This window comes from Balaenoptera acutorostrata, chromosome 1, assembly GCF_949987535.1.
Source record: "Balaenoptera acutorostrata chromosome 1, mBalAcu1.1, whole genome shotgun sequence".
Lineage (NCBI taxonomy): Eukaryota > Metazoa > Chordata > Mammalia > Artiodactyla > Balaenopteridae > Balaenoptera > Balaenoptera acutorostrata.
In genome coordinates, this window is record NC_080064.1 from 181,830,136 (window position 1) to 181,846,686 (window position 16,551).

Below are 16,551 nucleotides of genomic sequence, written 5' to 3' on the forward strand. Positions count from 1 at the left end.
AGATTACAAAATACCTACTACTGTGCACTGATTAGCAGGTAAACTAGGCATTTGTCACAATCAGATGTGATGTGTGTAGTCCCTACTCCTCGGTAGCCTTCCTGAGGGGAGGGCACTAACCCCTGTGTTGTGCATAAGCCCAGCTTGCCACACAGCAGCAATTATCATTACGCTTTGGAAGGGTCAAGCACCAGGGAAAGCAATTTGCGCTTCACCCAGGAATGTTCCTGCTGATTGTGGACAATCAATCCGCTGGGCTGGCTGTCCAGGAGTTGCATTCTGTAAACTCGGTCTAATACTCGGGCGTACTGCTGGCCAAGCATGTAATTGGGGAAACAGTACGTTACCCTGCGGTCAGCTGGGGCCCCTGCCCCTCGGACTTCTACGGTAAACCTGGATCCCAATCCATGTCTGTGACAGTCCAAGATTCTTCCTTATATTTCTGAGAGGTCCTGGGTTTTTACTTCCTGTGCATCTCTCTCTTAACCTCACTCTCATTCTCCCTGTCTCTATTGTCTTGAGAGACCCTGTGTGTGTTGTCCTCAGCTTTTTAAGTATCTTCTTCTAAACGCTACTCATGTCCGCCATTCTGTGATTCTAATGACAAGCGGTCTGGCGAGGTCACATTGCTGAGCGCCCTACCTTTCACTGGTCTCAGCCTTTATCCATTCCTCTCTCCTCTTCACCTTCTTCTTTAAAGGAACAAGATTGTTTCTCTCCATCTTGCCGAGGTCCCTCTCACGTTTACCTTCTACCCCAAAGAAACAACCATTTCTGCAAACAAACATTTTCCCCTTTCTAAAGGAGAAATCATAAATATTTTCACATCTAGTTGCAAAAGAATGGGAATATGGTACAAAGTGAAGTGAATATTTGGCAGATATTTGGTTGATCTGCTTGACGTGGCAAGTCAGGCTATACGTGGTAAGTCCTCCCTTTCTGAAGACATGGCTTCCTAATCTGAACCAGAGCCTGCTTCAGCAACAACAAACAATAATAATTCCTTGCATTTTTACACTTCAGAGAATGCTTTGCTGTATATTATCTCATCTCATCCTTGAGAATCTATGAGATACTGTTATACCAATTTCCCATACATGAACTTGTAGCTAAAAGATTTAAGTCCCTTACACAAACCCTGCCCTGCTAGTTGGTGACAGAGCCAAATTAAAATTTTTTTTGTCTGTTTCCAAGTCCAATGCTTCTAGGTTGGCATGACCCATGTGTTCCAATCATTGTTCAGATCCACAAACATAGATTGCACACCTATTATTATTTATTAATGTTAAAATACTTTTAAGTAATTTATGTACATGATAAAAGATAGAACAATACAAATAATTATGTAGTAAAAAGTAGACTTTCTCTTTTCTCTGAATCACAGTTAACCCTCTCCAGAGACAATACCAGGATCTTGTAGATCTCTCCAGTGATACTGTATTTTGCATGGATTTGTATGTCTATCTTTTAAGATCTGTTTGGTAACTTACTGGTCATACTAGTCAGAGCCTTGATTTTTCATGTAACAGTATGTCTTGGTGACTGATCTGTATTAGCACACATTAATCTATTTAATTTCTTTTAAGGTTGCACAGTACTCTATTGTATGTATTTGTCATAATTTATTTATTCTTCTGGTTCCATCTAAATTTTGTGTCTTTTCCTATTACACACAATTTTTAAATCTTTGTAATACATTTTTATATTTGAATTCAAGTATATCTGGAAGATTAATTTCTTATTTGAAAAGAATCATTTCTGATACTATTCCTGGCCATGCACTGGTTACTCAGCTTGGCGCCAAACTACCCCATTACAGAAAGCAGGCTTTCCTATTAAAGTGTGTTCTATTTTGCACTCAGTTGATTTAACTTCATTCCATCTTTCTAAAGTAAGCTATCTCTGGGTTTGATAACCAGAATTAGGAATATAGCAGAACATTGGGAAGTTAATTGAGAGTATCTGGCCAAGGTAGAGTCAAGTGGACATAGTAAAGGGTTTAGACTCTGAAATAACACAGACCTGGATTCAAGTGGTAGCTCGACTGATTACTAGCTGTATAATGTGGGCAAGTTACCTAGGCTCTAAGTCTGTTTTTTGCATTCTTCTCTACGTGGCTAATAACAGCACCGACATTCATATAACTGTAGCAGTATGAAATTACATAATGCTTGTAAATGCACAGTTTCTGGCTCACAGTAAGCAGTCAAAAAATCTTAACTATTGTGGGCTATGAATATTGTTTAAACTTTACAAAATAATCGACTAGATAGCTGAGTCAATCCCAGACAAAATTTGATTGTTCATTTTTAATTTAAAACTGTTTACATCAAGCTATTACTTGACAATTTTTACTTGGTCAGAATACAGCCAGACAATTCTTTTGACCTAACATTGTTTAGAACTGTCTTATAAGTAGATATGGTCCAAGCTTTAGCAACTACTATATGCACACTGTTGGGTGAGAAAAGTATTACTGTGCAGATAAGTGTTTTCAGCTGAGACCTTATACTAAAATATTTTATAGGCACGATGTCTTATTTTCCTTCTCTGTTGCTAGTTTGCTTTTATTATTAATTTTATATTGTTCTGTAATGTGAAAGGACTCAAGTATGGGATTAACAGATACATACTAACATATATAAAATAGATTAACAACAAGGATTTACTGTATAGCAAAGGAACTATATTCAATACCTTGTAATAATCTATAATGGAAAAGAATAGAAAAAAGAATATATATATATGTGTGTGTTTGTATATGTGTATACATATGTGTGTGTGTGTATAGAACCAAATCACTTTGATGTACCCTGAAACTAACACAATATTGGAAATCAACTATACTTCAACTAAAAAAAAGTAGAATTCAATGGAAAGCAGTTTAGCTATATAAATCAAATATTACATGTGCATATTTTTGAACCCAGTGATTCTACTTCTAGAAATTTATGTAACAGAGATATTTGGAAAAATCTACAAATACTGTTCCTCATATTTGTGTTCTATTGCTTCCACTAATAAAAAAGTAATAGAGTAAGAAAAAAAAAAAGAACTCAGAAAGAAGGCTTGGCCTTCACTACTTTGGAAACTGCCAGGTCCGTGTTTTTTATATAGTTAGAGAAAAGTAAAGGAAAGATAGAATCAAGTTGCTGGTCTTCCAGATGCCTAGCCTGACTGTGGAAAGATGGAATCCTTCCTCTTGAATTCTCTATGAGGATCACTCTGATCAAAAACCTGCCAAGATATTTAATTCCCACTTGGATTGTATGAGCCCTGCTCAAAATCTGCAAGTTTGCCTCTAGACGTTCCATGACATTTCAGCACAGTGAAAATGAAGTACTTGGATTTGAAGTCAGAGGACCTGAGTTTGTGTCTTATTTGGCTGCTTTTGCAGCCTGAGTGGGCAGTTGCTGAAGTCAGCTTCTTCGTCTGTCAAGTTTTATAAAAATACTGACCCTACCTACCTCACAGGAGCAAATGAGGCGATGGAAGTTTTTGTGAATAACAGAACATGGGGAAAGTTTTAGCAATTATTTTTATTATGATTATCATTGAGACTGGAAATAATGTTCAGAGAGTCAGAGATAGTGCCTTAGGCCAGCAAAAGGAGTCATTTCTGGAGTTAGCTGGTCCTTTTGTAATACTTTCCATTCTGTTCAGCATACCCTTCATCAGTATTTTCAGACCTCCTAGAGCTTTTCTATTGGCAGAACTTCTGTCTTACTCCAAGATCCAGCTTGACATTTATATGTATGTGTGTGTATTGACAATACTGCTGAATGGTTTTCTCACCTTTGTTACCACTCAGGTAGTATACTTTTAGCTGACACAGCTGAAACTATGAAAAGTCGGTTTCTTGTCTTTTAGATTTTTCCATCATCTCCCTCCTAGCCTGTCTCCCAAGGGCCTCCGACAAATCACCGTGTGTTCTGGATATGCAAAACCTCTGGAATAATCGCCATATCAAGATGAAATGAGAAAGGTAACTTGCTGCAAAGAAACCCTATAAACTTTATTCTCTCAGAGCTAAACAGATGTGGTTTATGGATTAGCTGATACTTTGGGTTAGTTAAACCGACAATCCTCTCTAATGTGTTTGATACTCAAGAGTTAAAGGTGTCACTGATTCTTTTTTTCTCCTAATTCTTCTAAAATGCTCAGTGGTTTCGAGTAATTTCTGGCCAACAGATGTAGTAAGAAAGTATTTCCATCTTTGCTTCTGCCTCTTCTTTGTGGTACACCTTCCCTTGAGAATATATCAATACATTAACATTTTTAGGATGATTAGGTATGGAGAATAACTATTTTTTACTATATTATATTTTGTTTTTTAAATTTTCATTGAAATATAGTTGATTGACAATGTTGTGTTAGTTTCAGGTGTACAGCAAAGTGATTCAGTTATACATATACCTATATATCTATTCTTTTTTAGATTCTTTTCCATTATAGGTTATTACAAGATATTCAGTATGGTTCCCTGTGCTATATAGTAAGTAGGTCCTTGTCGGTTATCAATTTTATGTACAGTAGTGTGTATATTTTAATCCCAAATTCCTAATTTATCCCCCCCACCCTTTCCCCTTTCGTAACCATAAGTTTGTGTTCTATGTCTGTGAGTCTAGTGAAACAGGTAGACTTTGGTGCATAAATATCTATTTTGGAATCTGTAGCGCCCCCTAATGGTTGCCATGTTTATCCACTTAGAGTCGGCTTTCTCTCTTCAAACATACTACTTGCCAGACACGAGAAGAACAGTAGTTTGGGGACATTTTTCAAAGGATGCAAATGATTTCATGGCCTTCTTATTGGCTAGTATAATCTTAGCTAGAGCATCTTTTCAATAAGCATTTGATGCCTTCATAAGCATATTTCCTTGTCTCCTATTTACTGTTCTTCCATGTTTCCTATATTTTCTTTCTTTTCTTGGCTTGGAATAAATTATTTAGTTGAGCACCTTACACTATCCCCAATCAACATCTGGCTAGAAATCTATACAGACAGATTTTGTCATCTGTAAGGACAAACTCAAAGAATTTGAAAATGAAAATGTTGGTGTAGCCATCTGAAAAGCTTTGAAACATTCTTTCAACTTTAGGGCAACCATCCCCCACTTTTCAAGGAACATGCTTCCTGTTAACTGGAAGGAAAAGAAATTTCTCTGGCACATTTTCCACTCAGCCTTCTTCTAGGTAATTCCCTTCATTGCTTTGGTAAGTCAATCACACTAACAGGTACCAGTGATTCTGTGCCTGCCTTGGGCTAAATAGAACAGGTGAAAAAACCCTTTCAGGTTGTCAGGTATTAATGTAAAATACCCCTAGACCTCACTGCTTATTCATCTTCATCTAGTTGACTAATGCTTTTTCCATGTTGTTACGTGTTGGTAAATTAAAGAAACCTTCCAGACAGTTCTGTCAACAGTTTACTGAAATGTACCTCATTAGTGAAGTTGAGCTGTCACATGAGTGTAATTTAATCCTATTGAATTATCACTCAAAAATGCCTAAGTGCTCGGTTTTTGTACACCGGATAGAACACTTGCTACTAACACTGTCATGTTTCCAGTTGATGAGAGAGGAAACAAGCAAAAAATATGCAGCGTCTCCTCTGTCCCCCTGCCCCACCTTCGCCAATATAGTGATACTAATGTTAACTCCTGAGCAGAATATTATGTTTCACTGTAGATCAGAAACATCCCCATGGATCATCTTCTTTTCAAATCTAAAAAATAAAGCTTGCATGCTGACTGCTACCTCCTTTATTTCCTTGTCCACTAACAAAAGGACTCATTGATACAGAGGCTAATCTGAAGGAGTTCAGTTTTCAGAGTCCATGTACAGCATTTCTTTAACGTTAGTGGAGCTTTTTATTGTAAGATATTATTTGTGACCTGCTGGAGGCGTTATCATGTTTCATCGATTGCAAAACAGCACATGAAATTAATTACTTTGCTTTAGTTGTATCTTTATTGTGATTATTACATTATTCTGAGGTGAACTGTGTCAAGGGAAGGATAAGAACTGATTATAAGAGTTTGGGGTTTGGGGGAGTTTGGGGTTAGTAGATGCAAGCTATTACATTTAGAATGGATAAAAAACAAGGTCCTACTGTAGAGCACAAGGAACTATATCCAATCTCCTGGGATAAACCATAATGGAAAAGAATATAAAATAAGGATGTATATATGTGTATAATTGAGTCACTTTGCTGTACAGCAGAAATTAGCACAACATTGTAAATCAACTATACTAAAATAATAAAAAAAAAAGAACTGATTATAAGAAAACCATGCAGGCTTAACATTTTGTGAAGCTCTCCTTTGCAGAACGCATTTGTAACTGTTTCCTTGGTTATTCAGGTAGTTGTCATGATGTGGTCAAGGTGTGAGTTTTTCTTTGTTGTGACTTGCCTAGTTGATCAGCCTAGCCTGTAGAAATTGAGGACAGTCTCTTTAATAGATAAGGACAAAGAGCCAAGAAATGTATAAGTAGGTCTAAATAAATTAGCCTGACATATCACACATAGACTGATGAGGTATCTGTCATAATAAAAAATGCTTCCTATGGGGGCTTCCCTGGTGGCGCAGTGGTTGAGAATCTGCCTGCCGATGCAGGGGACACGGGTTCGAGCCCTGGTCTGGGAGGATCCCGCATGCCGCGGAGCAACTAGGCCCGTGAGCCACAACTACTGAGCCTGCGCGTCTGGAGCCTGTGCTCCGCAACAAGAGAGGCCGCGATAGTGAGAGGCCCGCGCACCGCGATGAAGAGTGGCCCCCGCTTGCCGCAACTAGAAAAAGCCCTCGCACAGAAACGAAGACCCAACACAGCCATAGATAAATAAATAAATAAACCCAAAGTTAAAAAAAAAAAAATGCTTCCTATGGGACGTGTCCTGTACTCTGCATCCTACATGGATTAGTTTTTTCATTTCTCTTAACAACCCTCAGTGTTTGGCTTTATTCTGATCACCATCTTATAGTTAAGGAAGATGCAACTTATTGAAGTAGAAGCTAAGGTTATCCAGCTCACAAATGGCAGAACCAAAATGTGAACTCCAAACCCACGCACTTACCATCTAGGCAGCATTGCAGTAACAGCTATGAAAGCACAGAGTCAAAGCCTGATCATAAGTTCTGGATGCTCTAACTTGTCACGATTGTTCTCCAAAGGAAAGTAGTTCTGTCGCTTGCATTTGGCCTCCTGGTTATGGGAAAGGGAAGCTGCAGACTTATGCAGTTGTTTTCCATTCTGTCAGAGTAGATTAGCTATGGCCCTAGAGTGGGACTTTTGTGCACTGTGATACAGGTCACAGGACAATGAAATAAGACCCTGTAGCTTGTGGAGGCCTGGCTAGTGCCTCCGTGACAGTGTGCTCGACCTTACCTGCTTGCTGTGCTTTTATGGTCATGAAGATTATAAATTATATGGCTGCTTTCTTAGCCCTCTTACCTTCCTCCAACCTCTCTCCACCAACCCTCCATGTACCTGTCAGGCTTCACCAAAGATGCACTAAATTCTAAATGGTGGAAAACTGACTCTGCATAATGGTGGGTGAAAAGGACCAGGGAGCCTTATATTCCTATTCAGATGGCAGCCAACTTTGCCTGAGAAATAAAAAGGGAAATTCCTGGGAGAAAAATCACAGAAATAACACATATTTTCATATTCATTTTTTTCCTCTAAAAGTAGAGCAAAGGGACCAAAATCAATCTAATGCATGTGTATTTTTTCTGTTATTTCTACTGGTGGAATAAAACCCATAAGCAACCTCTGAAATTGCTATACACACGGAACTGTTATTGATTTCCACAGCTATTTTATATGGGAGACACAAATACAGGATGGCTTTCGGGGATTTTAGTAGATCTGGGAAACCTCATTTGGGAAGCAGAAAAGAAGGTGGAGAAAAGTTGGGTCAGGAATATGGACCCACCACTATTCACTCGTGTTACATAATATTTGGGAGATTAAATTGGAAGATCTCAGAATTCCCTTTCAAGTCTAAAATTTTAAGTCAGCCCCGCCATCTTATGATTATTTGGGATCATATAATAATGATTATATGATCACCACTGACACCATATTTTAGTCTTCTCAAAGTGTGGTCCCCAGACCAGCAGAATCAGCATCACTCATTAAAAATACAAAGGCTTAATGTTATAAGTCATAATCCTAGTTATTACTTTAAAATGTATATCTCAGAAATAAAAAAAAAAAAAGAAAAAAAAAAAATACAAAGGCTTAGCATCACCCTGTTACCAAGTCCAAGCTCGTAGTGCTCACCACATGACAGGCCAATAAATCAAGAGAAGAGTTGTTGGGGTAAGGCATAGTGACTTTATTTGGAAAACCAGCAGACTGAGAAGATGGTGGACTAGTGTCCCAAAGAACCATCCTCCCCTCGTTAGAATTCAGGCTTCTTTTATACTAAAAGGGGAGGGGGATGCAGTCCTTGTTTTAGCCAGATTCCGGAGATGTGTTAATTTCGTTTTTCCTGCAGCCATTCACGGTGGGCCTGGGCAGGATGTTTCCTGTGAGCTAAACAAGGTATTTTAACTTAACACTCATTACCTGGGAGGCAGGGTTCCCGGAGGTGGGCCATTATGTATAATTTAAGCTTATAGGAAACATCCCTTTAGTGCTTAACTTGAATACAAAAGTTAGCTTAACAGAATACAAAAGTTCTTCCCTATTACAACCTAACATCTACTGTATTAATGACTCTGGTGGTGGGGTCCAGTAATATATGGATTAACACACCTTCCAGGTGATTCTCACGCATGGCCAAGTTTGAGACCCACTGACATAATACTTGCATTATGGTTCATTTATACATATGTTCCTCCATGTATTCTATGATAAACTTCTTGGAGCAGGAACGTATTGGTTTTGCTCTAACTTTAGCTCATCGATTATGAGTGAGGCATAGCCTTTGCTTTCCTGGAGATTATAATCAAGTAAGGAACATAAAACTAGCAACCCTCAATGTGTGAAAGAGATGGGTTTCTCTCTACTCATCATTTGGAGAATCATGAGTGGGAGTGACAGACACATATTTGATGCCCTGCTTTTCCCCATCCACAAAGGCACAAATGAGCTGCTCACTTTTGCTGGACAAGCTTTAATATATCTTTGTAAATTAAAAATCTAAGTGGTAGTGTTTGATAACAGTACAAAATGCAACTTAAAGTTCGTGTCTAAATATCAACTGGCGTGAAAATATATTGGATTCTCTAGAAAATGATCAGCCTGCTGACATCACATTTTTGGACATAGCACACTTTTGAGACAGGAAAAAGGACTGAGTACAATGTGCCAAGCCTTTTGATAAAGTTATCACGAACTCCGTAAGTGAGGAAGACGTTGCTCACCTTCTCCAAGGAAGAACTCAGAGTGAAGAGTCCCCACTGAATGAAGGATGTTTCATTGTCATTCCTTGCTTCAAAACACATTGAGCCAAGCCACAGTTAGTTTGAAAATGGTTGCAATTTTCAGATTTTGCCTTCTCCTCACGCTTTCAATAAAAGTGAGCCTGCCCTTTCTATGAACTTGTCAACAAAGAAGTAAGAACTAATGATAACATGCCTTTTAGATGACTTAAGAGTTAGTGCATCAATGTGGTTCCCTTCAGCAACTCTTCTTTGTCTTATTATTTTTCTTAATAAACCACACACACACAAATTACATGCACACAGCCATTCATTCATTCATTTATGAAGTGGTCATGCCTATTTCCCATTCCAAACCTTTTTATCCTACCATGTCTGGTTGGTCAATCATAACAATCTTTTGCCTGTCTTCCCGCCTTCTGTTTCTCCATCTTCAGAGTTCACCTCCTCTTTACTAATCGCATTTTTCTTATTTGCCCTCAGGGTCCCTCACATTTATTGCATTAGAAAACGAAGGGCGTAGTAGCCCTATTCACATGGGTGAGAAATGTTGGAAGAGATTAGAAGGTGGATAGAAAGGACTGTTTGCATTTAATGTATTTGAGGTGCCTGTGGGACAAACATGTGGAAATTATTTCCAATATACATGGGTCCAGGGCTCAGAAGGAAGATGTTGTGTGATGAATTAAGGATACACATGGTAATTTAAAGTCCAGATGTAGATGAGATCACTGCAGAGATTAAGTAAAGGGAAATGAGATTTGAGCACAGAGTAGGTTCCCAGTAAATGTTTGCTGTTTGTGGCATTTTACTGGGAAATTTACTACTAGTATGTGTGTTATGATCCTTTTAGGTTGTCATGACCTGACCCTTTGAGGTTATGAAACTTGCTCATTCCTTGTGTCCATTACGGATTCTAACTCTCCACTTCAAAAATTACTTTAAAGAGAGATATTCCTAGAAATTTTGATTAATCAAATGGCAGCTCAGTGGATGGAACACTTCCAAAATAAATACTGAAAATGGTTTTAACCCTCACCCCTCTTAAGGCTAAGAAAAGAAGTCTGCTTTTTGTAGAAGGAAAATCCAGTAGGAGCTATAGTCAGAGAAGAAATGCTAGCAGGAACTTCAGAGATCAAAGCTGAAGCGCTTATTTCCTATGAGAGGAGACTGAGGCAAAGAACAGTTAAGAAGCTAACACAAGGCCTCCTGCTTAAAACTGGCAGAAATCTCAACCCATGTCATCTGAACAACAGATTTAGAGAAAGACTCTTTACTATAAGTTCTGATAATGCTGGGAATGCTCCCTGGAGCTTAAACGGTCAAAATAATGACCTATTTCACAATTTCAAATTAAAACTTAAAAATTCCAATTACAATTTTACTTAATTGAAAAAGGAAGGCATGGTCTGGTATAAGGTAATTTCTTAAGTTTCATTGTTTTTTTTTTCTTCAGCTGTTTTTTTTGGTTTTTTTGTTTGTTTGTTTTAAGAGGGGAATGTGGATTGGAACAGATAACATTAGGTCACTTTTAGCTTCAAAATGTGGCATTCTATAATTCTTAAAAATCATAATACACTTGTGTAAGGAAGGATGAGAATGCCAGTAAATCAATAACACTCATGCTAACATTTCAAAATTATAGAAAGATTCGAAATTCATGATCAATACAATCAATTGTAAAGTGAAGATTTTGCTTGCCTTGTTCTATTTTGTCTGATAATCTGTATACACAGCTCTTTTTTTAAAAAAATTGAATTATCGTAGATATGGGTGATTTCTACAGTCTAAAGAGCCATACTATAACATTCAAAGGAAAACTTTAGACTATTATTTCAGAAGAACTGGCAAAAATAATAGTTTCTTCTTTCTTCATACTCTACATTTTTTTCCTCCATATTAATGAATGTTTTAAGTGTGAAAGCCCAAACTTCACAAGTACCTAATTCTTCCTTTAAAAAGAACCGACACTACCTTTTCCCTGACTTCCCACCACATAAATTGGTAGTGGTGGAGGAGAGGGGAGGAGTGAGTTTTAGAAATTAAAGAAATGATCATCTCTAATATTCTCTTCCAGTTCTGCAGGTGACTCACTGCAGCTAATAGCCATAAAACATCTTTTATGTGTAGCCGAATTCAAGAATCTGCCGATTATTTATGGATCTGACATTAGTTCGTTATTTATTATTCATTCAACAGACATTTTTCAACCTCGACTTCTGTGCTGGGTAATCAGGTAAAAAAATATATGATGTAACACCAAACAGTTGCTTTTGTTGAACTGAGGGAGGAAACTCTTCCATTAGGCAGAACTTTTCAAAAGCAACTTAGAGCACGATATGGAGTAATTATGGAAGTTGGTAGCAGGAAAAAGAGATAACGCAATTCCTTCATCATTGCCCTAATCAATTCAACTTGTAAAACCACTAGGAATCCCTAAATCTTTTGACAGATTCACAAATATGCAGAGTCACAATGATAAGATGAGAGAGAAAGTTTTACTGTTCGGTATGAACATCAAACAATATTTTTATGAACTACAGAGATTTATTTAAGAGTTCCTTCTCTTTTCCCCATAAAACACATACAAAACATTTCTGAAAATCAGCAAACAATCAAAGTCACCCAAAGGTTTTGATTTCCTTGCTTGCCATCCAAAAATGACCATGAGGCTGTAACAAGATAGAACAGTAGATTAGAAGTAGGCTTTGCAGATAAGACAAAGCAACCCTAAAAGAAAATCCTGAACCACATACTCAGTGTGGTTGAGTATGTTAAGGACAGTCAATTCTAGATGTGTATCACAAGGATGTTTCTGGGGTTAATGTTAAATCTTTTAGAAAATTCAGAGTAAAAAATCTTTAAAGGTGGAGATAATACAGCATGGTGTGCAGAATAAAGATTGTGGTTAAAAGACCCAGGTTTAAATCCTCCTATAAATCTTAGTTTTCTTATTTTTAAAATAGGCATAATAATTCCTACCATGCAGGATTGTTATAAAAGGAAATAGGCAACAAGTAAATGGTCATTTATAATAGTGGTTCTCAATAGGAGATGATTTTGTGCCCTCTTTGCTCTCTCCCACCCCAGGGGACATTTGGCAAAGTCTAGCGACATTTTTGGTTATCACAACTAGAGAAGAGGTATTACTGGTATCTAGTGTTCAGAGGCCAAGGATATTGCTGGGCACCCTATAAAGCACAAGACAGGCCCCATGGCAAAGAATTACCTGGCCCAAGTATCCATAGTGTGAAGGTTGAAAAATCCTAGTAAGTACAGAGCATAGCAGGTGGGTAGGAAATCATGGTTATTACCATTACCTACAATACTTCAATACTAGATCTTACATAAAAAAGAAGCAGTGTGTATGTGGGGTGAATAGACTAAATATTTTTCTAGCCCTTATGAATGAACTCCAAGATCTCCCTGGAGATGTACATAATCCATTGTACAGCTTGAATACTATTCTCAATTAGCTCTAGTGACATCCAAGATGGATCTAGGTTGAGACAGGCTTCTATGAATGTATAAAGGAATTTCCTGTCAATGTTACTGTTTGTCAAATAGCCAGCCTCTTGACAGGCAAAACAACTAAAACTTAAGACAGGCATAGGCTGGAAATATAATTTAAAATTGTTTGTCAAGGTTGATTTTCCAATATGTTCTGTCTCAGATCCATCTCTGTTATGATTACCTGGTTATTTCTTCCCACTCTTTCCTCCCTTACCATGAGCTGAATTTGGGTGTTCTCCTCACAACTCCCTTACCAGGACAATTAGGCTTTGGGTCAGTGGGACATAGCATGCTATCTATAGAATACATTCTAAAGCCCATGGTCCATGAAAGTCTTAAATTTTTATTTCTGTGCTTTCCTGTAAATATAACAACATTCCTCTATCTTCTCTATTACGGAAATATCCCATGATGTTCCTCTGTAGGAATTTTTTCCATGGTAACTTTGAAAAAAATCACAAAGTACTTAGAGATTTTTTTTGACATACCAATAAAACAACCTAAAAAATGCAATCCATTATATCAGATTCTGACATTTTCTAAGAAGGATCTGTATTCAATTAAATCTAGTTTCTCACACATGGTTTTTAGGATTTTTTTTGGATTTGACATCCTCATGTACAAGTTTCCATCTTCATTTTGTCATGTAACAATTCTGAACACTCTTTTTTTTAACTTCTTTCCCAGCTTGCCTTCACCATCCACAAGAGAGTTCATCACTTCTCTCTCACTATGGCGACTGTACTTTTCCACTTTTCTAATTTGTCTCATGCACATTTTTGATTACTCTTTCATATTCAGTGTTGGTTATTCATTTACACAAGAGTTAAAACATCGGCTGTTTTATTACTCTTTGTATTTCTACAAAGTGTCTAATGCAATGCAGGCACACCATAAGCCTCCCAATAAATGAGGATTCAACAAATAAAGACCTACTCACATGCAACCAAGTTATGATGTAAGCACTGTTGATTCCCAAAGAGTGATTTGTTTACACAGTCTTATCAATGCTGCCATGGTTCTTTCTGCTTTATGTTTAAAACATCATGAACATGTCACAGGTGAAATTTATCTGTAAATAGTACCAGATGTTATAGTAGATCTAAGCTTTATAGCCACAAGAAGGATTCTAAGAAATTTTGTTAAGAGTTTGTATCTATTTTGAACCCCTTAAAGTCCCTGAATAGGATACAACATTGTATCCTTGATAAGTATGAAATGAAATGAAGTTAGGCAAAATCTTAATTATAAATAAAGTCCCCACACTGATGCAGTTCATTTTTTATTAGTTACCTATCAAATGGCACTGGACTAAAAATTCCTTGCTGAATATTTAGTTTTATAAGATGCTGTCAAATCAAGGGAATTTGATATGTCAATATGACTTTTAAATAAATATTATTAATTGAAACTGAGAAAACATTTCAGCCTTGCCTTCAATCCAACAAATATTTATGGAATACGTATTATGTGTTAGATGCTATTCTAGGTACTAGGCATATAGCAGTGACCATACCTTTTGTCCTTAAAACTTACACGTGCAATCTGTATTCATTTGCAACTGGAGGTATATGGAGAGAATAGTAGTTTGCTTCTTAATTAAGTTAATAAATATGCTGTTTGCATTTTCTGACATATTTAATTACATGATGATCTGGATTTCATATGAAAGAATCAACATAGTAAGGAAAAAAGGCATGAATTATTTTTGTATTCTTTCCAAACATTCGAGACTGAATAGTTTAAAAGCTGTTACCTAGAATGCTTCAATAATGGTTTGGTGAATTCCCAATTAGGATGATTTTTTAATTTTACTTTTTAATATAGGTTTTACTTACACATAATCACTGTTCATTGTCTTACAGAAATATACTTACAAATAGCTATCTAGCTACATATTTAGGTGTGTTCAAATTTTAATATTTTATTTTAAAATAAACAAACAGAATTTGAGGATAGGGAAAAATAAGCAGAAAAAAAAAAAACTTACCTCTGGTCATTAGTGTAAATCCAGTTGTCTGTACTTTACAGGGAATTAGTCGCTTTTTAGAAAGAGCTTTTAATTGCTTAATTTAAGTAATGTGGGCAATGGCATACGTGTTTTATTTTAGCGTCTATCTAGCCCACTCAGAAAATGTAATGGACCTAATTTTCATTTAGTATAGGTCTGTGCAGTTCCTAAAACATCTAAATGGCTATTAATTTAATCAGGTAATTTAACTATAGCTCTAGAAAAGGCCACCAGCTAGTTGTCACGCAATGATTATGAGGATGACATTTCTATCCCATGATGCCAACGGCAGACTTTGATACATCATTTTCTTTTTGAAGGTTAAACTCAGATAACCTGCCTTTGGCATTTAATTAGCTACATATTAAACACTTTTTTAATAATAAAATGATTAAAAATTTTATTGCTTCTCAAATGAGGCCCTTTTCGGTAGATTTAATGACTTGGTTAGAGCTCTGTAGTTTGTGAACCAAACCTTACTTAGGCCCATATGTAGTAATGATATGCTTTACAGCTTGCAAAATCTGTATTTTATTCAAATGATGGCCATAATCATTTTGGATAAAACTTATAATGCTTTTTTTCTGTATTTTTAAGTCTAACTGTTAAACGTCATTGGAAAGTAACCAGAAACCCCTTGATTCAAAATTTCCAGAAATTATCAAGTTCAAGATGAATAAAGAGACCATGAAGTCTGTTTAATGTGCTGAATCTTATATACTAATTGTTTACATTTCGAAAAATCACTTGTCACCATTGAATATCTGCCAAAAAATAATACAACTATTGTAGAAATGATGGAGAAGTGTGAGTAGACTGCAAATCCCCATCCATATTTTCACTTAATATTAGCTCTTTCTTCAGTGAAAACGGTCATCAGGAGACTCTTCATTGTTCATTCTTAGTGCGAATTGGGAGGGAGAAGGGGGAGTTAAAATATCTGTAAAATAGGTTGAAGAGACCGAAAGCTATCACGCAAGAACATGGTGTAAGTACAGTCTGAATAAAAGCGACCATTGTCCTTTTATTCATTTTTAAAGTTTTTTATTTAATTTCAAATTTATTTTATTATTTATATATGCATAGGTTTTAAGTGCTCAGTCCAATGACATTTGACAAAAGTATACAGCAATATGACCACCACCTCAATCAAGCTATGGAACAATTCAATTATCACTCACACCTCCTCATGCCTCTTTCTAGTCAGCTGTCCAACTGTTTTGAACTCTGTCACCATAACTTAGTTTTGCTTGTTTTAGAGCATCATGTAGATGTAATTATATGGGGGACATACTTCTTTTGCTTGTCACATTATTTTTGAGCTACACAGTATTCAAGATTTTGCTTCTATCACTAGCTTGTTCCTCTTTATGGCAGTGTTCACACTCCTTTGTGTGAGTACATCACAACTGTTTATCCATTCACCTGTTGATGGATGTTTGGGTTGTTTCTAGCTGTTTACTATTATTAAGTAAGCCATGAACATTTTAAAATAATTTTTTGAACACGTTTTTATTACTGTTGACTAAATATCCAAGAGTAGCACTGCTGGGTCATTATAATACTTGTATCTTTAACTTGAGGAGAAACTGCCAATATCTTCACTTTTGATGTAGTTGTCAATGGACCTGCA

At 36.6% G+C, this 16,551-nt stretch overlaps 1 long non-coding RNA gene across 2 annotated transcripts in view; it reads left to right on the forward strand.

Moving 5' to 3' along the window:
• LOC103000898 (uncharacterized) overlaps positions 1 to 16,551 on the forward strand; it is a 58,215-nt gene that overhangs the window by 22,144 nt on the left and 19,520 nt on the right. Inside the window, exons 3-4 of one of the 2 annotated variants that reach the window (XR_009009771.1) lie at positions 3,871 to 3,985; positions 6,620 to 7,712. This is a non-coding gene — a long non-coding RNA (uncharacterized LOC103000898). Of the gene's footprint in view, positions 1 to 3,870; positions 3,986 to 6,619; positions 7,713 to 16,551 lie in introns of those variants that run through there. The other variant, XR_450254.2, reaches the window with a different exon arrangement.